The sequence below is a fragment of the Pan paniscus genome, chromosome 13 (assembly GCF_029289425.2).
Source record: "Pan paniscus chromosome 13, NHGRI_mPanPan1-v2.0_pri, whole genome shotgun sequence".
Lineage (NCBI taxonomy): Eukaryota > Metazoa > Chordata > Mammalia > Primates > Hominidae > Pan > Pan paniscus.
In genome coordinates this window covers 102,225,429-102,251,794 of record NC_073262.2, presented here as the reverse complement: position 1 = coordinate 102,251,794, position 26,366 = coordinate 102,225,429, and the positions used below count along the sequence as shown (strand labels likewise).

The 26,366-nt window shown below is 40.1% G+C and overlaps 1 long non-coding RNA gene across 3 annotated transcripts; it reads right to left on the bottom strand.

Annotated features, from left to right (window-relative positions):
* Nucleotides 1-2,259: 2,259 nt before the first annotated feature.
* Nucleotides 2,260-25,159, bottom strand: LOC117979436 (uncharacterized). 3 transcript variants are annotated; one of them, XR_010109572.1, is made up of 5 exons: nt 24,993-25,159; nt 24,785-24,884; nt 4,047-4,129; nt 3,094-3,268; nt 2,260-2,947 (listed from the first exon to the last, which is right to left on the bottom strand). It is a non-coding gene; the product is annotated as an uncharacterized LOC117979436 (long non-coding RNA). The 3 variants fall into 3 exon arrangements; XR_004670268.3 differs by having other exon boundaries at nt 24,785-25,159; XR_008624657.2 differs by lacking the exon at nt 24,785-24,884.
* Nucleotides 25,160-26,366: the final 1,207 nt, after the last annotated feature.

Sequence of the window (26,366 nt, the reverse complement as noted above, 5' to 3'; positions counted from 1 at the left end):
GTAGACCCTGAAAGAAGCACAGAGAAGAGAGTCTGGTGGGGAAATCCTACCTCCAGGATTTAACCCTCCTCCATTTCTCATAGCGTAGTTGAGTAACCCCAGCAACATCCTCTAGCCCAGGGTTTCCCAAACCAAAGTTATTTCTTTATAATGGTCACAATTTTTTTCTTATCCAAGTACCAGCTGTATTTGTATTTCTTTGATATTTTCCTGTAAATTCATCTACATTTTTAAACCTAATGCTAGAGCTTAACACCAACTGCTTGTTCAGTATACAAGCAATTATTTTTCTAGAAACAACAAAATAGCTTCAGTTTTTTGTGTGTTTTGTGGCCTAAAAGTACATTTTTTTATTATGATTTTTCTTTGAATATTAGGTTCTTGGGGAATGACATCACTTAAAACAGAAACTGGGGAAATACTTTGTATAAGCCTTTAAAATGTGGTTAAAAGTTGGGAAAAAACAGATTCTTCCAATCAATGATAGTTTTGGAAGAAAGTGGTGTACCCAGAAAACTTCTCTCTCTCAGTCCTTGGTTGTGCAAGTAGGGAAGGAGGTGACTTTCATTCAGAAAATGAAATATAATAAGAATGATGTAAATTTGGTCAAAATAATGACAAAGAAAATAAAATATTTCTTAAAGACAAAATCACACTGCAAGGCAATTTGTATTCACTACAGAAAGCTTGCCCAAAGTGAAACTTAAGCTATTTCAGAATTCTTAGTGAAGATTAAATCTCTCTAATTTGTTCCTACTCAGGGGAATCACAAGATGTGGAATTTACAGGTTTCTAACCTAAATGGTCTTTTGCAACTGAAAGGACATCCCTAAAGAATAAGGAAAAGATTGGCCTCACTGGCCTCTCAGGGAATGGCATGGTTTTGGACTATGTAAATCAGCAAATGTATTGCTTTCTTACCAAGTTCAGAGTCTGCATTTTGTAAATCCAGGAGCACAAAGGTAAAAGATAGAAGTCCTACTCTGTGTGAGTTGTAATTGAGTGAAAGGAAAACAAGCAAACAAAAATTTGCAGTACATTGCAAGTACTGAAGGCAGTAAGAACTGACATGTATTTAGTGATCATCATATGATACACATTAACCTACCAAATCCTCATAAAGATACACTTCACATATGGAGAAACTGAGACACAAAACAATCAAGCCATTCATCAAGGTGGCAAAGTTTATAAGTAGCAGAACCAGAAATCAAATTGAGACTGGTTCCAGGGCCTTAGGCATCACAAGTTGGGGAATCTTCAAAGAAAGTGATCTGAAGATGAAGAAGAGCTTACCAGGCATATGGAGATCAAGGGGCGAGAAGCTGAGATATGACACTCCAGTCCTAGAAAACAGAGTATATGAAACATCTCTGAAATGACTATTTAAATATGATGAGTTGCTAGATGTGCTTCAAAGTGAATTATGAGGCACAGTTCCCACCTTCATTACACATTTATTAAGCATCTGTTATGTGCCAGGAATTATATTCCACAGTAGGAATATGGCCATCAAGAGGACACCATCCCTCTCCTAGGCCGGAAGGGTCATTATATGTGATTTGAAAACCCATTGAGTTTGGATAAATTGTTTGAGAAGGGTGGCATAAACTCTTAACCTCATAAAACTTAATTAGAACTGGGAAATCTGTCAAATTTGGGGGTTTTGTTTTACACCTCGATAAAAACAAACAAACAAGCAACAACAACAAAGATTCCTCATCCTTTCCCCACTGGCAAAACACTTTTATTTTCCATAAATGCTTTAATCAGTTTGGAGTGTTGGTTTAAACGTTTAGAGTGTATTTGAGAGCTTTAAGTATCAAACAGAGTTTTAAAGTGGCTTTTCCTGTTAACACAATGTTTCTTGTAACCAGTGAGTTGTGCCAAAACTCACTGTAAAGTAATACTGTCAGGTGGGGTTGTATTTTGGCAGTAATGCATCAACCTTTTGAATGGCACTACATTTTTTCTAAGTGTTCAGTTCACATTTTGTCTTTGTGCACAACTTCCAGAACATCACTTTGCCATCTTGTAAATCGGTTTGCATTATTTGTGATAATACTTACCCTTTATTATAATTACCACAAGTCATGGGAAGGTTCAACTGTTTCACTAGTTAACTGAGAACAACAAAGTCTAAAGTTTCATTGAAATCACATGTAATGCTTGTGTTCCAAGGTCAGCTGGAAACTAATAGGAATAATTTAAGCCATGATATCCCAACTGAGGCTGAGCCACGCTAATCATTCTGCAGGTCATACTAGAGTGATTCTGGAAGGAAAAAAAGACATCCCATTTCTCCCTCATTAAGTATACTGAAGACCAACTTTGTAGGAGGAAAGGATTAATCTATAGCAGGGTGGTCACAGTTCATGCCTGGAGAACCACTCACAGGCAACCCTTGGCAGCCAGGAGCCACAGCCAAGTGGGTCTTAGGGGACTAAAGAGCTGATTCCCCTTTCTCCTTCCTTTTTTTTTTTCCTTTTAGGTGTCTCTTCTCTCTTCCATAATCTAGCAAGTGTGGAACCAGGGGATTCTGAGAATGTCTAGAGTCCCTTGGAAAATTTTCTCACTCACCACCTTCCAAAGCTGTAAATGTCAGGAAGCTTTGAGAATGAGGAAGGAAAGTCTTGCCATTCTGCCAAAACAGCCAACTGGAAAGCTCCCTGTGATACTCACTGGCCTTTTGTCTAAAAATTTCTAGCCCTTTACCTGTAGTCATTATTTTTATTTGATAAAGTCATAAGGGACTTACCTTCTTCACCATGAGTAAAGGAGCCTGTCTCAGTCTGCTTTGTGCAGCTATAACAGAATGCAACAAACTAGGAACTTTATTAAAAACAGAAATTTATTTCTCACAATTCTGGAGGCTGGGAAGTCCAAGATCAAGGGGCCATATCTGGTGAGGGTCTTCCTGCAGGATCATAACATGGCAAAGGGCATCCTATGGGTGAGAGATAAAAGGGGGCTGAACTTTTCTTTTTATAACAAATCCATTCCCGAGATAACAAACCCACTCCTGCAATAACAGCATTAATCCATTCATGAGGGCAGGGTCCTCATGACTTAAACACCTCTCAAAGGTCCCACCTCCCAGTACTGCTGCATCGGGGATCAAGTTTCCAACACATGAACTTTGGGGGACGCATTCAAACCACAGCAGAGCCTCTTCTCTCTTCAAGCTTTTGTCAGGCACTTCCCAGGGGTGCCTTTTTTCTTCTGTGAATAAAATCAAGCTGGGAAGACTGCTTCTACGAACTGCAAACTTAAATAAAGAAGAAGAAGAAAGTATGTCTAGGCAAAATAAATATAGAATACATATAGTCATCATCTGCCTAATTGTGGCATTTTAAACAAAGATGGAAGAGAAAATAATTTTATAGGCTATTGGAAATCCTGAATCTGTTAGTCCACAAAGTAAACGCAAGCTTATAAAACTGGAAATTTCCAGGAGACCACGTTACTGCCCCCCCACCATACGAACCCCATTTTCTCCATTTGCTTTGAAGGAAGGAGAATGGGAGTGGGGGAAACAAGAGTTCTAAGTAATATATTTTTCTGCTTTTGGAATACATAAAGGTTCTACACAGACCTCTAAGTAACAACAGTTTTCAGGAATGTTGAAGAGGGGACATAATTGTTGACACAGAGGATGCCAGACCAGGGATCAAAGAGTTGCCTCTGGCTATAAGAAACTTAGAAGCTGCTGGGTTGTGCTTCCTTAACCCTCACACTGCTATTCACACCAAACTTGGGCACTTACCAGAATCTCCTCTCTCTATCCCTTTTCTTTGCTTTCTAATTCCCTTTGAATCTTAATCCCTATAGTTATTTATGCTTTGCAAAATGCATTCATAAATTATGATGAAAATGAAATTTCATCTGAAATTGCTGATAGTAGCCTGTTTTGCCCTACAAATGGGTATTTAGTAAATTTAATATACTGCCTCATTTTATCACCTTGATACCCTTTTTGCAGACACAGCCTGTTAACTGTGGTGAGACTCAGCCCCAGAGATCATATAACAAAAGAAGTGGCTGACCTAGAACTTGAACCTGGGTGTCTGACTCTAAATCCAGTACTCTTTTCTCCCTGCACTGCTGCTTCCTGCTTCTTGGGCTGACCCTGCAAGAGAAGAACAAGAAAAAAGGAAGATGTGTCTAGGTTCTGGGTTCTTCACTGTGGATGAACCACCTTTGCAGGTCCCAGGCAATCTTCTCCAGGCAATCTCTCCTCCAGTGCTCAAGATATCAAATATATAAAAATGCACCCACATCTCGTATTACTTATAATTTTTATAAATTTTAAAAATTGATGCTTATAATTGTGTATTTGAAACTATTTGGCTATGAATAACACATAACTTATAATTGACTATGATTTCTTGATCACTTACAAAATGATGAAATCTAGCCTACAAATTGCTTTCAAATATAATGAAAATTTCATGAATTCTAAATTTAACACCCAATGAATTTGGCATGGAATTACATTTTGGAGATATTTAATTAAACATTTATTAATTTTAGTTTTGCCCTTTTTGCATTCAGAATAAATGCTCTTTTTTTGTAATTTCAGCTTTTAAACTGTTTTTTAGGTCCTCAGAAATCTCATAGGCCCCAGATGTTATGCATTTTATGCCCAATGTGTAAAAGAGCTTGGCAAAGTCCACTGGCTCCAGCGAGCATGGCCATTCATTCATTGCCCATTTTGTGTGCACTATATATGGAAGAAGACATGGTCTTTCCCATCAGACCTAAGGCAAATACTTTGAAAATTTATTGTCACTAAGAAGCCTCCCTGACATTACCAATAAATATACTATTAGAGAGTCTGCTGATCCTGCACCAATGTAAGCCAGCAAAACCTTGAGAAATTGGAATTTCTGGGTCTTCTAGAAAGGAATTTGGGGTGTCTCATAGTTAACCAGAAAGCATGTTTCCTTTAGTCCTTCTTGTTTTAGCTTACTCTCTAGCCCTAGTGAATAGCATATGTGGAAAAAAATGAGATCTTTCATGATGATGATTATCACGAATGGGCTCTGAAGGTGCATCCATTTGGAATGATCCAGAAATAGTTTCTGGACATTGATTTTCTTCTTTAAAACCAAATTTCTGCTTAAGACTATTTCTATGGCCTGAATTTTTTGTGACAAAAGTGGAGTGCAGCAAAAATTCTGAGTTACCTTTGCTAGTTAGTGTTTTTGCGATGTCACAATACAAAAAGCCAAATGAAACATTTAATCAATGTAATAGATTATTAGCTGTCTGCTCTGAAACATTATCTTACTCAAAAAATTTGAGAAAAAAATCCTTTAACTTCACGGGCAATATTTTATTCTGCACCTAATATTATAGGCCCTTATCTTTCCCTATATCACTACTTCTAACATCTTCAATAGGAGATATATTTTTCTTTTATATTAAGGAAAAAGATGTTTCCTCAAACATTTATCATGATGCTGATAGACTTAGCAACTACTCTAAGCTCCACAATACATTAAGAAAAGAAGTCTCAGTATTTCTGGTCTATAAAGAAGAATGATGATGACACTCTCCTTGCTCTGATTCACTCGTTGACTCATTCTGTACACACATTTATTCATTTAGCAAATGTTTATTGATCATCTACTCTGTTAGGTACTAGCAAGACACAGTATTAAAAACTGGAAATGTCTTCACTTCGAATTTAGTATTTTATCACTAATAACACACACACACACACCAACAATAACCAACGGGATGGTGTAAATAAATAGTGGTCCCAGTACCATTATTTTTTGTTTCTGGGAGTTTAGTTCAATAAATGCTATTTATATGCAAGGCCCTACATTGGGTGCTGTGTATGAATATTTCTTGATTCATTTCTTCAACAATAATTCACAGAATGTCAACAATTTGCCAACACTTTGCTAGTCGCTGGAGCTACAGAGGTTAACAAGAAGCAGTCCCTCCTCTCAAAGTGTCTCCCCTTTCTTATGGGGTCAGCAGACATATACATGAACATATACAAACCATATAATAGGTGTTACAATGGAACCGGCATTCCAGACAGAGTGGGAACACACCCAGGGAAGGCTTCTCAGATGAGCTTTGTAAGCCATTTTGTTATCCAGACCCTCCAAGGATGCGTGTGCAGCATCCCTAAGGGGAATTGTTTATATTGTAGACATCATTAATCAGTATATTTTAAACAAGAGTTTTTAAAGTTAACAAAATTAGTATAGTTCAACATTTCTCCAACAGAGGAAAATGAAGGGTCTTGAATAAGGTGTGTGTTTTTCTAGTGTGCACGGAGATGCCACATAAACTAGAAGGCTGTGGAAGAAGGGCATTCCAGTTATGGAAAATGTGCACAGCATAGATCAGCATGGTGCATTGGAGGAATTTTAACTATTATATAGTTTTATATGATTGAATTATAGGGTGCCAAGCTCAGGTGTAGTGAGAGAGGCTGAAGACAAAAGCACAGGCTCAATCACATTTTTTTTCCTTCCTTCCTTCCTTCCTTCTTTCCTTCCTTCCTTCCTCTCTTCCTCCTCCCTCCCTCTTTCTCTCCCTCTTCTCTTCTCTCCTGTCCTTTTCTTTCCCTTTCTCTTTCTTTCTTTCTTTCTTTTTCTTTCTTTCTTTCTTTCTTTCTTCTCTCTCTCTCTCTCTCTCCTTCCTTCCTTCCTTTCTTCCTTCTTCACAGAGTCTTGCTGTATTGCCCAGGCTGGAGTGCAGTGGTGTGATCTCAGCTCACTGCAACCTCTGCCACCTCCTGGGTTCAAGCGATTCTCCTGCCTCAGCCTCCTGAGTAGCTGGGACTACAGGCGCATGCCACCATGCCTGGATAATTTTTGTATTTTTAGTAGAGACGAGATTTCGCCATGTTGGCCAGGCTGGTCTTGAACTCTTGGCCTCAAGCAATCCAACCACCTCGGCCTCCCAAAGTGCTGGGATTACAGGCATGGGCCACCACACTGGGCCTTGATCACATTCTTTTAATACCTACACTTCTACCCAGGCCTGTTGTTAGCTTTCAGCATCATAACTTAATGTGATATAGTTTTCCCTTCTTCTATAGTAAACGAGATGTTGATCCTTCACAGGATCCCATTACTTCAGTGGGGATGTTGTGACTTCATTCTAATTTCTTGGGGCATGTATAAAAGTCAGTGAGGAATTTATCAATACTATTGAACTCCATAGAGGAAACCTTCCTCCAATCCTGTATTCTTAGTGCTTTTTTTCATCATAGGACAATCTTTCTCAAGTCATGGATCTTGTGTTTTTTGGCATTACAAAAGAATCTCTAGGATTCTATGGATCTGAGAACTATTTTTAATGCAAACCTCCTCATTATGCAGCTTTTTCACTCATGTTATTCAATATTATTTCCTTTATCTTACTAGTCCTTTTACCCTAACTTGGTTGGATAGAAATCTCTTTCACTGTCTTTCATTGACATCATCATTTTTTATTTGTAGCATATGGTTATAGATACAGCTTAGTGTAGGTGAAAATATCATTATTCTTAAAATGAGCAGAACAGTGGGATCTAATATCTTCAGTAAAAGCTCTTTGTTTGCAAATAGCCTACTGGCAAGCACCCTGGCCAGCATCCATTCTCCTGGGAGAGGGTCATGTTCCAACTGGTGAATGCCTTCTCCCACAGGTGAGCCAATTGGTAAAGATTTTGATTGACACCTCTGATTGTAAACAATAGTGAAGAACTTTGGCTAGGTTAAGAAAAGAGAAATTAATGGGAAAGACATGGAAGAGATAAAGAAACAAAAGTAAGACCAAATAATCATATTGGGAAAAGTTCAGGACTCAGGGCAGTCAGATTCTGGGTAGTAGGAAGTAATAGTATCGGCAAGTCACTGCCTCTAGACAGAGTAAGCACCCACCTGTCCTTGCTATGCTGTGCTCAAGACTCAGTCTCAGGAATGCAGTCTGTCTGGTCTACCTTGGCTCAGGCACTCATTCACTGGCTGGGGGAACAGGGACATCTTAATGGCAGACCTCTCAAGACTGTTCTTTATGGGGTCAGGTGATTTCCTAAAAAGGAAACTGGAGTCTTGTTACCAAAGAAGTAAATAAATAAACGTATGTGTGTGTGTGTATGTGTGTGTGTGTGCTCATGGTAAAAAAAACTCACAATTTGGCTGGGTGCAGTGGCTCACACCTATAATCCCAGCATTTGGGAGGCCAAGTGGGAGGATTGTTTGAGGCCAGGAGTTTGAGGCCAGCTTGGGCAACATTGAGAGACCTGTCTCTACAAAAATTAAAATATTAGTCAAGCATGGTGGCACACACCTGTAGTCCCAGCTACTCAGGAAGTTGAGGTGGGAGGATTGCCTAAGCCCAGGAGGTCAAGGCTGCAATGAGTTATAATCTGGCTGTTGCACTCTAGTCTAGTTGACAGAGTGAGACCTTGTCTCAAAAAAATAAACAAAACAAAAACCCAAACCCACAATTGTCCGTTATGGTGTAGTATGGTATACTATACAGTATTTTTTCTCTTTTCCAAATTATGAAACTCTTACCCTCCTTTTTTCATGGAGGGGAGATGTTGGTAGAGGAGTTTTAAGAGCCTCCTGGGTTTTAGGAGCTAGGAAATGGTAAGAAACACACAGAGACAAGACTCAGGAGTTTATTTCACCATTTCGGATTTCCTCAGTCAGATTTTTTTGTTCCATTTTATAATTATCAATCACATGAACTTGAAAATGTGAAAATAGAAGAAAGAAAATCATTGGGGAGAGGAGGATTTTTTAAAGGAAATATTTTTTTTGAAACTTGACTTAGAATAATGGGATTTCTTCAATTTGCTGTATGCAAAGTAACAGAGAGCTTAGTGTATCCCAGAGATGGATTAGACAGATGTAGCACTTAACTATTAACAATTGTGAGGTTCATTCCCACCAGTGAGATTTGTGAGCAACTTCCATGAGATGCTATGCAAAATCAGCTTAGTACTTTCCTCATTTGTCACTGTGCCGTGAAACTGGTAAAATATAGAGGAAACAGAAAATTGGGCACATCTGTGAATTTGGTTGTGCCCTGATTATAGCAATGCAATTCCACAGATGTGCATGTTTTCACAGGAGAACAGGTTTCTATTTGACTCCAAGCTCCATCAATGCTCAGCTGATATTTTATAGCCCCCTGTGGGTTTAGCATGCCCTCCCTTTATAGAGCCAAAACAGTAGCTTAGCTATAAGATTCACTGGCACCACTTTGGTACCTATTTTCTTAAATTATGGCAAATGGGGATTTGTGGCATACCTATGTCAACTCCACCTACATATTTTCCCATGATAGTGCTTGGCACATTCATGCTACCTCTCAGCAGAGAGCCCCAAACATTTAGTAAACATTTATTCTTTCTTCCATCAAAAAGAGTTTGGTAACTTTCATAACTCCCATTTTATAGAAGCATAAAAATGAAAGGCCCTTAGCTCATTAAGGAAGGAATACAGAAGTATAAGTATTAATAATCTGTTTCCTTCTCAAAACAAAGTCAGAAGTGCTTGAAATTGAAATAACATCAGAGGTGATGTTGATATATTCAACTGTATTCTGTGTCAGAGGTTCTCACAGTTGGATGTGCATGAGGATCATCTAGATATCTGGTTAGGACAGAGACTGCCCATCGCCATCCCCAGAGATTCTGATCCTGGAAGTCTGGGGTGGGGTTCTGGCATCTGCATTTGTAACAAACACTTTTCCTCTAAGTGATTCAGAAAACCACACATTGAGAAACAAATTTTAAGACCATAAATAGAGAAACAAAAGCATAGCTCTCAAGAGACTACAAATCCTCTTCTTCTCCAACCACGCCCTGCTTCTTAAAATTATTCCATTTTTGAAAAATATTTCTTGAAAGCAGCTGTCATTGTCACCATAGTTGAGGAGTCCTCAGAAGGAGAACTAATTGCAAAAGAAAGGTAATAAAGTAAAAATTATAGCTTGAGTCTAGTTTTGGATTCATTTGTGTAGCTAATCAAGGGAACATGGCCATCTATGGCTAAGGATCTCAATTTGTCCCACCAGGGCTTGCAGTCTAGAACCACATGGGTTATTCAGAAGAAGCAGAAGCTGTTTCCAGGGGCAACCAACATCTCTAGGAATTTTTCTAACATCCATCAAATGGCTTATCTTGTGGCAAGTGAGCCTCCTAAAACACATTTGGCCTGTTACCATGATTCCACTAAAGACTTTTATGACCATGGTAATAATGACAGCTAACATTTATTATTTACTATATGCCAATCAACTGGTATTCAGTTTTGCATTTGATCCTCCTGACAATCTTATGAGGCAGATACTGTGTATAATGATTTTACAGTTGAGGAAACTGAGATAGATTAAATACCTAGCCACACAGACTAGTAAGGGTATGAAGTGAGTACGCCTTGATTTGAAACATATTTTATATATCATTGAGTCCCTGCACATAAACGCTATCATCACATTGTCTCTCTTGGTAGAAGGACAGCGAGTTGGCCGGGCGCGGTGGCTCATGCCTGTAATCCCAGCACTTTGGGAGGCTGGGGTGGGCAGATCATGAGGTCAAGAGTTCGAGACCAGCCTGGCCAATATGGTGAAACCCCGTCTCTACTAAAAATACAAAAAATTAGCCGGGCATGGTGGCGCTCACCTGTAGTCCCAGCTACTCAGGAGGCTGAGGCAGGAGAATCGCTTGAACCCGGGAGACGGAGGTTGCAGTGAGCCGAGATCGTGCCACTGCACTCCAGCCTGGGTGACAGAGTGAGACTCCGTCTCAAAAAAATAAAATAAAATAAAATGAAAATAAAGACGGTGATTTACAAGGGCAAAGTTGTTCAACTGTCTTTAGGATAGAAAAGGAGGATATGGGAGAATTAAGCCCACTGCTTATAGGCAGAGGAAAGTAGGATTCTCATTTCTCAGAAATCAGACTACAGAAGAGGATTGCACTAACTTACATACCATGTATTATTCTCCATGTAATTATACTGAGTAAAATACCTTTAGAGTAATTGTATACATAATCAAATATTGCACAAATCTAAAAGCTTGAAAGTGCCTGCCAGCCTCCTCCCACCCTGGATCAAATGAAATCCTATGTACTAAACCATAGTTATAATTTTCCCCCTGGTTTCACTTGGATTTCCTTTAATAATGTTTGATTGTAATTAAAAATCAGTGTATATGTGGAATAGAGAAAGAAACCAAAATTACTCTCTTTTGTCTTTTAGAAAAGTGACAGTTATAAAAATGCTCAATATAATCAATTCACTCCCTGCCCCCACTATTGAACTAGCATTTTATCAACCACAAATATGCTTCTCCACATAAGACAGTAACTACAGTTCTGTGGTAAATGCAACAGGACTGAAGTCATTGCCAAAGAAGCATCAAAGCTTTCAGAGTGCTATTGATGTGCTCAGTTCATAACTCAAAGAAAGAGCAAAGAGAAGAAAGCCAATGGCAGGAATGGCTTCAGGCTATGCTTTCAAAATAGGTTTAATATAAAGGCTAAAATGGCAGTAAGATACTCATATATAAAACAGATACCTGCTGCTTAGCAAGCCGAATGGAATGAGTTTCCAGAAACTCTCAATGTTCAGGCACCACTGATCCCAGCAACAAAAGGCTTGAAAAAGATAAGAGATTTTAATAGTTTATTCTGACCTAATGTTGTCTGTGTGGGAAATCTAGAGATCTTAGTGATGAGGCATTAGGATTCATTCACTACCTTTGTCAGTCCTGTTGTTATTAGGATCAGGAGCCAGAATATTCAGAGGTTCTGGGATCTAATTCTACTGTTCAGGATGAAGTGACTGACCACCATCCAGAGGCATGTCCTGGACATCCAGGAGAATCCTAGTCTGTTCTTGAGTAAACCCACTTATTGGGTTAAAAGTCAGTCACAGCCCTAGGTTTTGGAGGCACTGGCAGCAGCAATATTATTTGAGAAATTCTACTCTCTGCACAGCTACTCAGAGATATCTGACTTCACTTGTTTATAACACTGTCTTCTCCCTTTCTACCTAGCTTGATGTTGCCACTATTAGGGTTCTGCAGGGACTGAGGCTGAAATCAACACTTGCCACCTAGTCACAGACTTTCATGACAGCCATGTCTTTAATGGAGAAGAATCCCCTTTTCATTTCAGGAGACAACGTGTTATAGTGGGAAGAGGGCAGTGCTGGAGGACATACAGAATCTCGTCTAATCTGAGAGTTGTCATTTATTAGCTTTGACACATTAAGCAAGTTACTTAATCTTTCTGAGCCTCGATTTTCATCAGAAAGTTGTACTAAAACTCAACTTATAGGGTCATCCTAAGGAATAGAGATACTAGACAGAGCTAAACAAAAGATGACTTAGTGTGGTTGTTGAGGTGATGAAAGCAAAGTAGAACAGTTAGTCTAGCTCTCATTTTTTTTTAAAGGATAGGGTTCATTTTGGCGATTTTCAAAAGAAGATGGAAGAAGGGAAACAAGGTCACCTGTTTTTCATGGTTAAGGGAAGATACCTGGTGGTAAGCAACTAACAATTTTCTCCAAAGAGAATGAGGTGGTACTAAGTGGGGGCAGAGATTGGTGGAGTGAGATGGGGTTGTGGTCCCTTTGGGAGATGCCAAAAGAAGAACTCACCAAAGATGACCTCAACTCCTTCACAACTCTTAAAGTCCTTCTTGACTCTACTTGAAAGCGGATGCTAAGTATAGCACTGGGCAGTTAGCTGTAAATGAAAATTATGGCATCTGAAAGTGAGATGATTGGGAAGTCAGTGACAGTCTTTATGCAAAGATCTCTGAGACCCCAAATTCCTCTTGCTAGAAATAGATAGGTATTCTCCAGGAGCATCTGTGGCTTGTCATTAGAATATTCTTTTCCTGGCTGGGTGCGGTGGCTCATGCCTGTAATCCCAGCACTTTGGCAGGCTGAAGCAAGTGGATCACCTGAGGTCAGGAGTTCAAGACCAGCCTGGCCAACATGGGGAAACACCGTCTCTACTAAAAATACAAAAAATTAGCCAGGCATAGTGGTGTGCACCTGTAATCCCAGCTACTCCAGAGGCTGAGGCAGGAGAATCCCTTGAACCTGGGAGGCAGAGGTTACAGTGAGCTGAGGTCGTGCCATTGGACTCCAGCCTGGGCAACAAGAGCAAAATTCTGTCTCAAAGAAAAGAAAGAAAGAAAAGAAAGAATACCTTTTTCTCTGAGGTCTTAGGCACTAAGGCTAGAAACCAACATAAACCTAAAAGGAGAGGCCCTATGCCCACAGGCCATCCACAATGCATCAGAGAAGATTCCTCATCCTTTCCAGTCTCACAACTCTCCTCTCTGTTCACATGAGATTCCTGTGGCAGATATATCTCTTCTGAACAGCGCTTTTAGTCTACAGAATGGTATAGACAGGCATACTGGTGTATTTTCTCAAACTTCTCCAGCAGTTAGTGTTTCAAGAACACAAGATTAATTAGAATTAATTATACATTTGAAAAACAAATCTGGCTGTTTGGCAGAAAACAAGAAGTAATAATTTTGTAGATCACATCTTTTTACATTTCTCCATTTAAAAATATGGATTTTGTTTCATTTTTTATGGAAAATGTACTTTTGAGTCCAAGTGACATAACTAAAAGAACTGGTGATGATGAGTGAAACTCACATACCTATTTCCTCACAACCTTAAAACCTTTTTCTTAATTGGCAAGAACATTTTTTTTTTTGAGTTGGAGTCTCGCTCTGTCACCCATGTTGGGGTGCAGTGGCGTGATCTTGGCTCACGGCAACCTTTGCTTCCCGGGTTTAAGCAATTCTCCTGCCTCAGCCTTCCGAGTGGCTGGGACTACAGGTGCATGCCACCATGCCTGGGTAATTTTTTGTATTTTAGTAGACACAGGGTTTCACCGTGTTGCCCAGGCTGGTCTCGAACTCCTGAGCTCAGGCAATCCGCCCACCTCAGCCTCCCAAAGTGTTGGGATTACAGGCATGAGCCACCGTGCCTGGCCACATTTCTATTAAATGCATAAAAATTACAACCTTCTAAAAGAGGCCCAACTGTATATAGAAAATAATAAAAATCTATAAGGCGATGATTTTTATGACATCATGGCCTGTTGCTATGGAAACTATGATGAAGCAGATTGAACAATATTATGCCAATAGAAAAGGTAGGTATAACAAGGGTGAGAGTTGAGAGAGAGTGAAGTCCTATATTACTGCATAAATACCTTACATAATTAGAAAATGTAGCAGAAAAAATGTATAATATGGAAGTAAAAGGTAAATAGATTTCTGTTTGATTGGCTTGAAAATTATCCTCATCACTAAAAACAGAATCTTCAAACTTGAAATATAAAGATGATTACTTTTTAATTTAGTGTACATTTTTATACTACGCACAGCCACTTTGAACTCCTTAGTCTTCACCATCTGTATAACTCAATTTCCGTTTTATAAAAAAAATTGCTGACATCTGTTTAAACCCTAATATCTCCACAACCATGTAGAATGTTAACTCAAGCTTGATGTCATGTTAAATCACTTGAGCCTTAAAATAATATTAAACTTATGGTTCTGTTTCAACTTTGTAATGATACTACATTTAACCCTTCAGATGTTCCAAACTGTTCACCAACGAAAATCTTGGACAAAAAAATGGAATCAATTGTGGACCCTTCATTTTCAAAATGATGCTCCATTAGGGATTGTCTAAAACCAACCCAGAATCTGGAATCTTAGAATATAATGGGCAGTTAAAAAGTCGGTAACTTAGTTAACACATGGGAGAGTCTGACCTCACTAAGACATCTTCTCTTACTGACTATGGCAGCTGATTCTGTGCCTGGGCCAACCCAAGTCAAAATTGTGAGGTTATGAGAATATCTTGCAAAAAAATGCAAAAATTAGCCAGGCATGGTAGTACGCAGCTGTAGACCCAGCTACTCAGGAGACTGAGGTGGGAGGATCACTTAAGCCCAGGCAGTTGAGCTTCACTGAGTCGTGAGTGTGTCACTGCACTCCAGCCTGGGTAACAGAGGGAGACTCTGTCTCAAAAAAACAAAACAAACCCTTGGATTTATAAAGTGTTGAAAATAAACTGAAGTCCTTCCACATTCATGTTCTGATTAAATTTTTAGAACAGCATTGGTAAATGCAGTGGTGAGATACACCCCAGATTTCTCTCTCCACCTTCACCTTCAGGACTGAGGTTCCTGTTCTCCCAGCTGCCAGGATTCTTGCCTGTTGATGGCTGACAGTGAGTTCTTCCCCAGGAATTGCCCTGAGCCCGAAAGGTGCTGCCTCACACTAGTGTATGTCCCTGCCACAAGGGCAGCCCATATCCAATGAGGTCTTTGTCAAGAAGGAGGCGACAAAGATGAGGCCCCCCTCACCTCAATTCAAAACACCTGTGCAGGGCTGTCCCAGCTCCAGAGATTCCCCAGAGGATGGACTGAAGACTCTGTTGCAGTTCAACCTTTCCCACTGCTTAATCTTGTTCCTTATACAACCTCCCCCATACATATTGTTCCTACAAGTATCCTTAGTGAAGTCTCTAATTTTTGGAAGTAGGTCATCTGCTAGTTGGCTGGCAATGAGGTTCTCATCCTTGGTAAATAGATGGAATATGAACAGTCTCTAGCATTTTGTAGCCGGGCAATTGTTAAAACTTTATCTGACAGAGAACTGGGATGAAGTAGAAGGGAAAGGAAAGCACTGGCAGGTGCAACATCTCAGATGTTTGAGAAATTCAGAAAGGAGTAATTATAAAGACAAGGGAATTAGATTGCTCTTGTTGAGTGTGATCAATGCATTGGAAATAGACAATGAAAAGGTGAGGGTAATTCATGACCAGTGTAAGGGAGAGTGTGAAATTCAGAAGCCTCCCCAGAAGCACATGAAAGGACAATCATCTCCTGCAGCCACAGAGCAGAAATAGTTGAGGATCAGGCCTAGGACTTAATTATAAGAGTAGCTGAGCACCAGAGAGAAATTTAAATTGTCAATCCCCCCAGCAGAGTCCTAGTTAGGAAGAAGTGGGACTCTAGGACCTGGATGGGGATATCTGGGTCAGTGCACTAAAGAACCTTGAAATCCCAGGTCCTCTTAGACCCTTGGCATATGCAAAAGTAACCCACTTTTCCCTATTAAAGGATAGCACTCCCCCTTGTTTGAAGACAACACAAAGTCCTCTGCTTTGCAGGACAACACATTCTCTCCCCTTTGCCCCTCCTTTAGAATTTACTCCCAATTCCACTCTTGGCTGCTCACCAGTTATTAGGGACACACCATAACATAACCTGATGGAGGATATGCTGGGCCTGTGAAGGGTGGAAAGGGACTAGGTACCGAAAGAGTTGTATGACCTAGGAAACCAGGAACCAACAGAATACATATTGGACTTTTTGATGGCTCTGGATCAAGGTTTACTGGAATATAGAGCTGACTAAAGGATAATTTATCAATATGTGAGCACCTTCCCATCATATGGGTGATCTTGGGCAAATACACAGGAGGCAGTGCCAATATATTGTTGGTCCATAGTAAGTGAAAAAGAAAGGGCAGAACTGCCATGCAAATGGTGAAAAATGGAATCAAAGGCTCAAAGAAAAGCTCAAAGAGGATATCCTGGGATAAATATACTTTATGAAGCCAAAAACGCACCAGCCAACTGTGTTCCACAAGTTGGATTAAAAAACACTCTTTACTAAAGTAATAAGGACTATACTGAAGACAGCTTCAGCATCCTTAAAGACTCAGTGATAACTTTCCTCTGTAGACCAGGACAAATGTAGGAGATGCTGTTACAGAACTCAGTCCCCTAGCAGATGTGGAGATGATGGGATCTCAAAATAATGAAGGCCAAGTAGTGGTACTTAACAGTCAGCATCCAGGTTGATGGGACTGCCATAATGAGTACAAGTTCAAAGCACATCAAGAAGAATTGTGCCTGACCTGCAGAGAGAGCGATAAAGATGCCTAGATCTCTAGAATAAGTTGGACAGTCAACAACAGTATTGTTCAATTTATATAGTCAGCAGCAATTAAGGGTTGATTAGGGCTTAGAGCAGAATAGGTGCCCAGTTTCTGAATCTGAGCCAATTTTCAGATTCAGAACTTTTTGAATGAAGGGGAGCCTGGGCCATAAACAGGAAGACTCCGATATCATGGTGAGATTATTTGGTAATAATTTGCTTGTGCTTTGTCAAAACTATCTATGGCCATTTAATCCAGTAACTCATCACAGGAGGACAGTGAATACCTAAATATTTCAAGGACTATTGGACACAGAATTTGAATTAAAATTAATATTTGTTGATATTTGTCATCATGACTTCTTAGAATAGGAACAGTGGGAGCTACATAATAAATGAAGTCCTGGCTCAGGTTTGGCTATGGTGTGTTCCCTGAGTCCATGAATGCCCCCAGTGGTCATTTTGCCAGTACCTGAATGTATACTTGGATTGGACAGACTTGGGAGTTGGCAGAACTCAACATTGATTCCTTGGCCAATAAGATAGGAGCCATCATAGTGGATAAGGCAAGTGAAATTCTCTGAAACAGCCCTTAATTGTTCCCATCCTTTCTCATCCAAGATGGTAGACGAAAACCAATAATGCATCCAAGGGTCAAAGATAGAGAATAAATGTTACACCTACAGTTAAAAGACTCAGAAGAAGTAACGATTAATTCCTAATTTATCCTTATTTAGTTCACCAACGTGTCTTCTACAAAAAAATAAAGTCAATCCTAAAGAATGATAATAGACTACGCAAACTGAACCATACAGTAACCCTATTTATTGCTACCATACTAATTATGGTTTGTTTGCTATAGCAGATTAGCATGGTGCATGCTCAAGTACACAGCATCCATTCACTGACCTGGTGAATGTAATCTTTTTTTTTTTTTTGAGATGGAGTTTTTCTCTTGTTGCCCAGGCTGGAGTGCAATGTCACAATTTCAGCTCACTGCAACCTCCACCTCCGGGGTTCAAGCGATTCTCCTGCCTCAGCCTCCTGAGTAGCTGGGATTACAGGCATGAGCCACAGTGTCCGGTTAATTTTGTATTTTTAGTAGAGGCAGGGGTTTCTCCATGTTGGTCAGGGTCGTCTCGAACTTCTGACCTCAGGTGATCCACCCACCTTGGCCTTCCAAAGTGCTGGGATTACAGGTGTGAGCCACTGCGCCCGGCCTTGGTGAATGTAATCTTTCCCATTCCTCTTAGAAAGAAAGACTAGAAACAATTCGAGTTCACATGAGAAAGCAACAATATACATTTATGATCTTGTGCCAGAGCTATGTTCAATCTCTTAGGTTCCATTACCCTATAGGACTGGAACATCTATACATTCTACAGAACATCATCTTGGTTCACTATTGATGACATCCTATTAATTGAACCAGATAAGCAAGTAGAGGCAAGTGTGCTGGAGGCATTGGTAACATGCACTCCAGAGGGTGGGTGATAAATCCAACGAAGATTTAGGAGCCTATAAAGTTTTTAGGGGTCCCATGATCTGGGATTTTTGACAACATCCCCACTCAAAACAAAGGACAAATTATTTTGTTTTGTATCTCTGATTATTAAAAAAGGACCATAATGCCTGGTAGGGTTCTTTGAATTTTGAAGGAAGCATCTTTTGCATTTGAGAATATTGCTCTAACTCATTTACTGAGTGATAGGGAAGTCTTCTAGCTATGAAAAAGAAATGGCTTTGCAGAAGGCTCATATGACAGTACAAGCAGCCCTGCTTCTTGAAACATATGATCTACTAGACCATTGGTATTAGAGGTAAGTGTGGTGGGAAAAGATATTGTGTAGAGGTTGTGACAGGCTCCAAAAGGGGAATCGCAACATCGGCAGCTGACCAGAGCCACACTGTCTGTAGTGGAGAACTATATACTTTTCACAAAACGGCTACCAGTGTAATATTAGGCATAAAAAGTCTGCCCACAGTATAAGTGAGCATGCAGCCAGAACCACCTATCAAGGAGCTGGATTCTTTCAGAATCATCAAATCATATTAATTAAGTGAGCCCTGCAGCAATCCATTGTAAAAATGGAAGTGGCACATCTGGGATGGGGCACAAGTAGGTAGTATAGACCCCTTTGTCATGGTTCATGTCACAATGGTGCCTCTCTTGCAGATCATACTTATAGCTGAATCATCTACTTAATGTGGAAACAGAAGTGGCCTGAAATGAAAACAATATACATATGGATTTATGAGTAGAAGAAAATGGCTGGTTGGTCAGGGTGTTGGAAGGAGAAAGATTGGAAAGTCAGAAAACAGACAGCAGGTCTTGGGAGTGATCTTGAAGTATGAATATTTTTGTGTAGCATGTTAACATCCACCAGAAAGCACCCACCAGGAACAAGGCCCTTCCTTGCGGAATGTATGATAGATAGAGATGATCTTGTTGACAGCATAAAGATTTCTCTACCTTAAAGCAACAGTGCTCCTTCCACAAATATTTATCAAGTGGCTAGTAGGGATCAGGCACTGTTCTTGTGTTTGGAACAGATATATCAAGGGAAAAAACAGGCAGAAATCCCTGGGCTGGTGGAGTTCTAATTGCTGTACTCCACAGCTTACTTCAACTTGACATTTGTGAACAAAGCAGTTGTCTTCCTTACCTTGATCACTGTCAGGAGTGTTTTACAGGCAGCCAAAGTTTGCTTACCATGAGTGTGAGTCCCTTGTTTTCACTAACTTCTATGGTTTGAATGTGTTCCCCAAAAGTATATGTGTTGGAAGCTTAGGCCTCAATGCAGCAGTGTTGAGAGGTGGGACTTTTGGGAGGTGATTGGATCATGAGAGCTCTGTCCTTAAGAATAGATTAATGGTTTATCATAAGAGAGGGTTAGTGATCATGAGAGTGGACCTGTTATAAAAGCCAGGTTGGCTCTCAGTGTGCTCCCTTGTCTTATGATGCCCCACACTACCACAGCACTCTGCATAGAGTCCTCACCAGCAAGAAGGTCCTCACCAGATGCAGCCCCTCATCTTTGGACTTCCTAGCCTCCAGAACTGTAAAAAATATATTTCTTTTCTTTATAAATTACCCAGTCTCAGGTATTCAGTTGTAGCAAAAGAAAACAGACTAAGGCACTATGCCTCCATGTCAGGGGTTGGCAAATTATGGCCACTGAATGTTTTTATAAATAAAGTTTTATTGGAACACAGTTACAACCATTATGTCTGTAATTGTTTTTATGTTAGTACAGTAGAATTGAGTAGTTTTGACAGAGATTACATGGCCCACAAAGTGTACAATATTTACCTTCTGAGCCTTTATAGTAAATGTTTGCCAACTCATTCTGTGCAAGGGCTCTTTCGGGAGGATTTTAAGTCTGAAGAACTTTTTAGCGACAGGAACCTCCCAAAGTGAGGAGAAAGCCTGATTCAGCTCTTTATGAGAGCCTGACTGCAGCCTTATCATAGCTTGTCTTCAGTTTGTGATGGACATTTTATAGATGAAAGCTACTGCTTTGCAACTCAGATTTGTGTCCTAGACATAGGAGGACAAATTTTGAGACAAATTTTAAAATAGAAACATTATTTGGCTGAGCACGGTGGCTCATGCAATAATCCTAACACTTCGGGAGGCTGAGATGGGAGAATCACTTGAGCCCAGGAGTTGAAGACAAGCCTGGCAACATAGTGAGACCCCATCTTTAGAAAAACGTTTAAAAATTAGCTGGCCATGGTGGCATACGCCTGTGGTCACAGTTACTGAGAAGGCTGAGGTAGGAGGATCACTTGGCCTGGGAGGTCAAGGCTGCAGTGTTCCATTAGTGCACCAATGCATTCCAGCCTGGATGACAGAGCAAGATTCTGTCTCTAAAAAAAAAGGAAGAAACTTATAATTCAACAACTATTATTGGCTATACACCAACAAATGAAATAGATTTATTCCTTTCCCTTATGAATCTTACAGTCTAATGGGGGAGACAGATACAAGAAATTACAACATAAATAAGTATTTAATTACAAACTGTGAAAAATGCTATCTAGGAAAATAGTAGCCTTGTTGTAGCTTCTCTTTCCATTGTACTGGCATATGATAAGAGGAAATAACAGGATGGGGGTGAGGGCCCTCTTGCTGTTGGGGATTCTCTGCAGAGTCCTGAGGTGGCACAGGGCATCACAACCACCGTTACCTAGGTCAGGGAAAGACCTTGGGATCTGCAGGATCAATAGGAGGTAACCAAGTAGGGTGGAAGGGAGAACATTCCAGACAAAGAAACATCATGGAGGAAGTCACTGAGGTCAGGAAGAGAAACAGAAATACAGGAATATGCAGCAGAAGTGCAGTTAACAAGGGTAAAAGGGGCTGAAGATGAGACCAGAGTTGCAGGCAGCAGATTTGTAAGCCATGGGAAGGAGTGGAATTTCATTCTAAGAGCCATGGAATGTTTCAGCATGGATGATATGGCCTGCCTGGTGCTTTGAGAAGATTATTCCAGCTACTGTGTAGAAAATGGATTACAGGGTACAAATGTGAATGTCTGGAGAAGAGTTCTGAAGCAAGAGGTGATGATGACTCATGCTAGGCAGTAAAAACTGGAAAGAAGTGCATGGAATTGAGGCATGTTTTGGAGGTCAAAAGGACAGAAATGGGTGACTTTTTAAGTAAATGTGGATGTGTACATGTGGTGGGTGGGTACTGATGGAGAGGAGAGGACTCAAGAATGTACTTGGGTGGAGTGGGGGTGAGGGTAAGGCTGAACAGGAGGAGACAATTCAGGAAAAACAGTGAGTTGTAAAAATGGAATTCTCACAATACAGACACAAATGATCCTGTCATTAAAAAAGAGAGGCATTGCCGGGCGCGGTGGCTCACGCCTGTAATCCCAGCAGTCTGGGAGGCCGAGGCGGCAGATCACGAGGTCAGGAGATCGAGACCATCCTGGCTAACACGGTGAAACCCCGTCTCTACTAAAAATACAAAAAAATTAGCCGGGCGTGATGGCGGGCGCCTGTAGTCCCAGCTAGGTGGGAGGCTGAGGCAGGAGAATGGCGTGAACCCGGGAGGCGGAGCTTACAGTGAGCCCAGATTGCGCCACTGCACTCCCGCCTGGGCGACAGAGCGAGACTCCGTCTCAAAAAAAAGAAAAAAAAAAAAAAAAAAAGGGAGGCATTTTGGAAACAAACCTGATTGCACAAGTAAGTCTTTGATGGGCTCAGATTTAAAATAAAAGTATTTTAAAAATATAAAAATAGAATATATGCCATATTTGATATATTGTCATATATCAACAGTATATGAACACTGTCAGTATTCAACATACTATTGAAACAAATCCCCCAGATTCCTTTTTCAGTTTCTGTATATGCCTTTGCGTCTACCAGCCAATACCTGCAAAAACCTTCAGAAGACTGCAGTTGGACTACTGCAGCTGCTCACACACACACACATATACGCACGCACGCGCACACACACACACACACACACCCCCCGAGAGCCAGAGGGACCGGGCAGTTTAAGCTCTCACAGACACATCTTCCACCCCTTTCCCTGCCCTGTTCCCCCAGCCAATGATCCACTGGTGCAGAGTATGAAAGCCCAGGTTTCTGGCTTCAACTAGGAAAAAACCTGAGGCATAATTTAACTCTAGAGTTTTCCTACAGGGCTGGGCTGAGGTTGACTTTTGCTTGGATCCCATCCTTGCTTCGTTTCTTTCTTTTTGCTGTCTTACTTTCTTCATTCCCTTACAGGATTTTCCTGGGTTCACTTCCTTAATAAATCTCTTGCATACACACCCTTGTCTCAGGATTCGATTCTGAGAAACCTGTCCTAAGACACTTCTCAAGGATATATACTATAGAATAGCGTGAATTCAAATAATCGATCTAGAAAAAGCTAAAATCCTTAAGGAAGTGAAGCTTGCAAACAAACAAACACTATTCCAGCTATGTTTCCAAAAGGAAAAGAAACAACAAAAAGCTAGGAAGTTTTATGGCATAGAAAGTGACATATAGGAAGCTTAAGTTCTCAACTCCTGTGTTGAATCTATCTAGTCTAGCAAGGAAAATAATCTCTTCCAAAAAGAAAGAGTAGAGCAACCTTGGTTAAGAAAATAGAGAGGACAGAGCAGAATGTACTAATTTCAATATATTCACATCTCTGGTCTAAGGCAAGGCATAACCCGGAACTTTAAGTAACATTTCATGATGTGATCTCATAAACACTTGTAGATTTTTGAGAAACTATAAAGAATGGGGAAATTGCTTGGGTAATGGAGCTGGAAAAATGTTTTCCTGATTTTCGGAAAAGGGAAAAATGTAGAATGATAAATTTGATTGTTAATTGCTTCCTAGTTTCAAGAATGGATAATCAAAGAGACAAATACTAGAAAAAAGTGCAGTGAGGCCAGGCACAATGGTTCATGCCTGTAATCCCAGCACTTTGAGAGGCCCGAGGCAGGCAGATCACTTGAGGAATTCAAGACCAGCCTGGCCAACATGGTGAAATCTCTACTAAACAAACAAAAAAATCAGCTGGTCGTGGTGGTGTACCTGTAGTCCCAGCTGCTTGGGAGGCTGAGGCAGGAGAATTGCTTGAATCCAAAAGGTGGGGGCAGCAGTGATCCGAAATCACACCACTGCACTCCAGCAGCCTGGGTAACAGAGTGAGACTTTGCCTCAAAAAAAAAAAAAAAAAAAAAAAAAAAAAAAAAAAAAAGAAGAAGAAGAAAGAAAGAAAAGAAAAGAAAAGAAAATGCAGTAATTACTAGGTACTAACATAGGATCACAAAGAACCTTTCACTTTTAAATTGGGTTACTGGGGGTGGGGGTTGGGGGAGGGAGAGCATCAGGATAAATAGCTAATCCATGTGGGGCTTAATACCTAGGTGATGGGTTGATAGGTGCAGCAAACCACCATTGGACATGTTTACCTATGTAACAAACCTGCACATCCTGCCCATGTACCCTGGAACTTCAAATAAAATAAGATTAAGTAAAATTAAAAAAAAATAAATCAGGTTATTGAGTAGAATATTCTTGACATAATGAGTAGTTATGAGTAAGGTGTTTGATAAAGGCTCACATGATTGGTTATCTTGTGGACAAGATGAGGAAATGTTACCTTGATGATTGTGAAGTGTAATCAGAACTGGTGTCAATTAATAAATCGAGGTTAACCTGGAAAAGATGTTCTGGAGAATGTGCTGTTGGGAGCTTCAATTCAACATTTTCTTCATTGATCTAGGTGGCTAGCACAATCTCCTATGCTCTGGCCTTTTCCATTCCTGAATTCCCACCAAACCTGCTTTCCTATTTCCAATGCTTCAGCCCTTCATTGCTCCCACAATATACCAGCCTCCTCAGCTGCATCTAGTGACTGGGGTGGCATTCACACACACTCCAGCATACGCCTCAGTTTTTCTGTTGCTCTCAATCTAGAAATATTCCCCCTTTGGAATAATTCAACCTTCCATTTTCTTAGGATTCTGTCTACTGAGAAATATTCGAGAAAATTGCAAACTAATAGCTTTCAATTCCAGATGTCCTTCCTTAGAGTAATTTCTTTTCTCTCAAGTTTTCTACCCTCTATGACTAACACCATTTATCGAAGATGAAATCCCCAGAGTACCCTGTTCTCTTCCTTACTCTTTATATAATTTTTGTTTGTTTTTTTTCACTCCTCTCAGCTCATACTTATTCGCTCTTTATATTTAATTGGTCATATAGTCTTACTTATTCCACCTCTGAAAAATTCTGAATTCTGTCTCCTCTTCACTCCTATTATCCTTGCTGTACTTCAGTCCTTATTAACTCTTACCTGAAATATTGCAGTAGCCTCCTAACTGGCCTCTCTCATTTTGGTGTTCTTCTTTGCCAAGAGAAGATGCTTCATCATCCCAGCTGCTGCTGGAGATGTTCTGCTAACATAAACAGCTGATCAGGTTATTCCACTTGCTTGAAAGTCCCCTAGTTTAATCTCCTTAATGGGGTAAGTAACGGCAATCAAACCAGCTGATCCTACCTACCTCTCCAGTTTCATCTCTTGGGCTCCTCATCTCTGTGTCTCTCTAGATGGCGAATGCTTTGAAGACAAAGATCTTATTCATTTTTGTATTCCTCTTTCCTAGAAAAACACCAGATACATAGTGGATCTTTTGTAAATTAGTGAACAACTGAAAACATGGAAAAAGGCTTTTCAAATTATTCAGGATTCAAATATGCAGAGGGTATCATGGCAAAATAAAATTAATACAAAATACAAATTTAGAAAGATTTCAATATGCTATATCTGAAACGAATGAAACTATTTTAATGGGGACCAATGATTCAAAACTTAACTCTGCAAGAATAAAATGAAGGAGGCCTGCTGTCTTAGTCTGTTTTTTTAATTGCTTGTAATGGAACAGCTGAAACTGAGTAATTTATAAGAAACAAAATGTATTTCTTACAGTTCTGGAGGCTGGGAAATCCAAGGTTGAGGGGGCCCATCTGGTGAAAACCTTCTTGCTAGTAGGGACTCTGTACAGAGTCCTGAGGTGTATCACATGGCAAGGGGGCCGAGTGTGCTAAGATGCTTGCTCAGGTCTCTTCCTTTCTTAGAAAGCCAGCAACCCTACTTCCATGATAAACCATTAATCCATTAACCCAATAATCCATCAACCAATGAATGGATTAATCCATTCATGAGCACAGAGCCCTCATGATCCAATCACTTAAAGGTCCCACCTCTCAATATTGCCACATCGGGGATTAAGTTTCAACATGAGTTTTGGTTGGAAGTAATCAAAGCATAGCACCTACCTTACACTCAGTTAAGATGAAAAATACCCAGGGGTTTTGTTGTATTACAACTGAATAGTGGCCAGAAGTGTGTTCTGGCTAGCAAAATTTTATGAAACCCTAAGTTACATTTCTAAACAAAGGACGAGATAATGGAGAATATGGTTCCACAATCATTTGTGCTGGCCAGAACAAAACTAGGTTTCAGGGACACTGACAGCTGAAGCTCAATCAGAGAATGGCATGTAGGAGGAGGGAGGTTCTGGAAAATATTCATGTGAAGAACCATTAAAAACTGAGAGTATTTACCTTAGAGAAGAGAAAACTTAAAGGGAATATTAGTTTCCTTAAATTTTTGCAAAGTGACTGTGGAAGTGTTTGATATTAGCTGAGTTCTTCTGAGGGCAGAACTAGCATGAATGAAATGGCATTAGAAAGGCAGATGACTTCAGTTTTATATAATGAAGACATTTCTATCAATGAGAGTTATTAAACAAATACATGGGCTATTGTTTGAATTTCTTGAAAACTGGAAATGTTCAGGCAACAGCTGAATGATGGTATGTCAGCAGTATCGGAGAAGGAATTCTAGACGGCCTCCAAGATTTTTCTAACGCCAA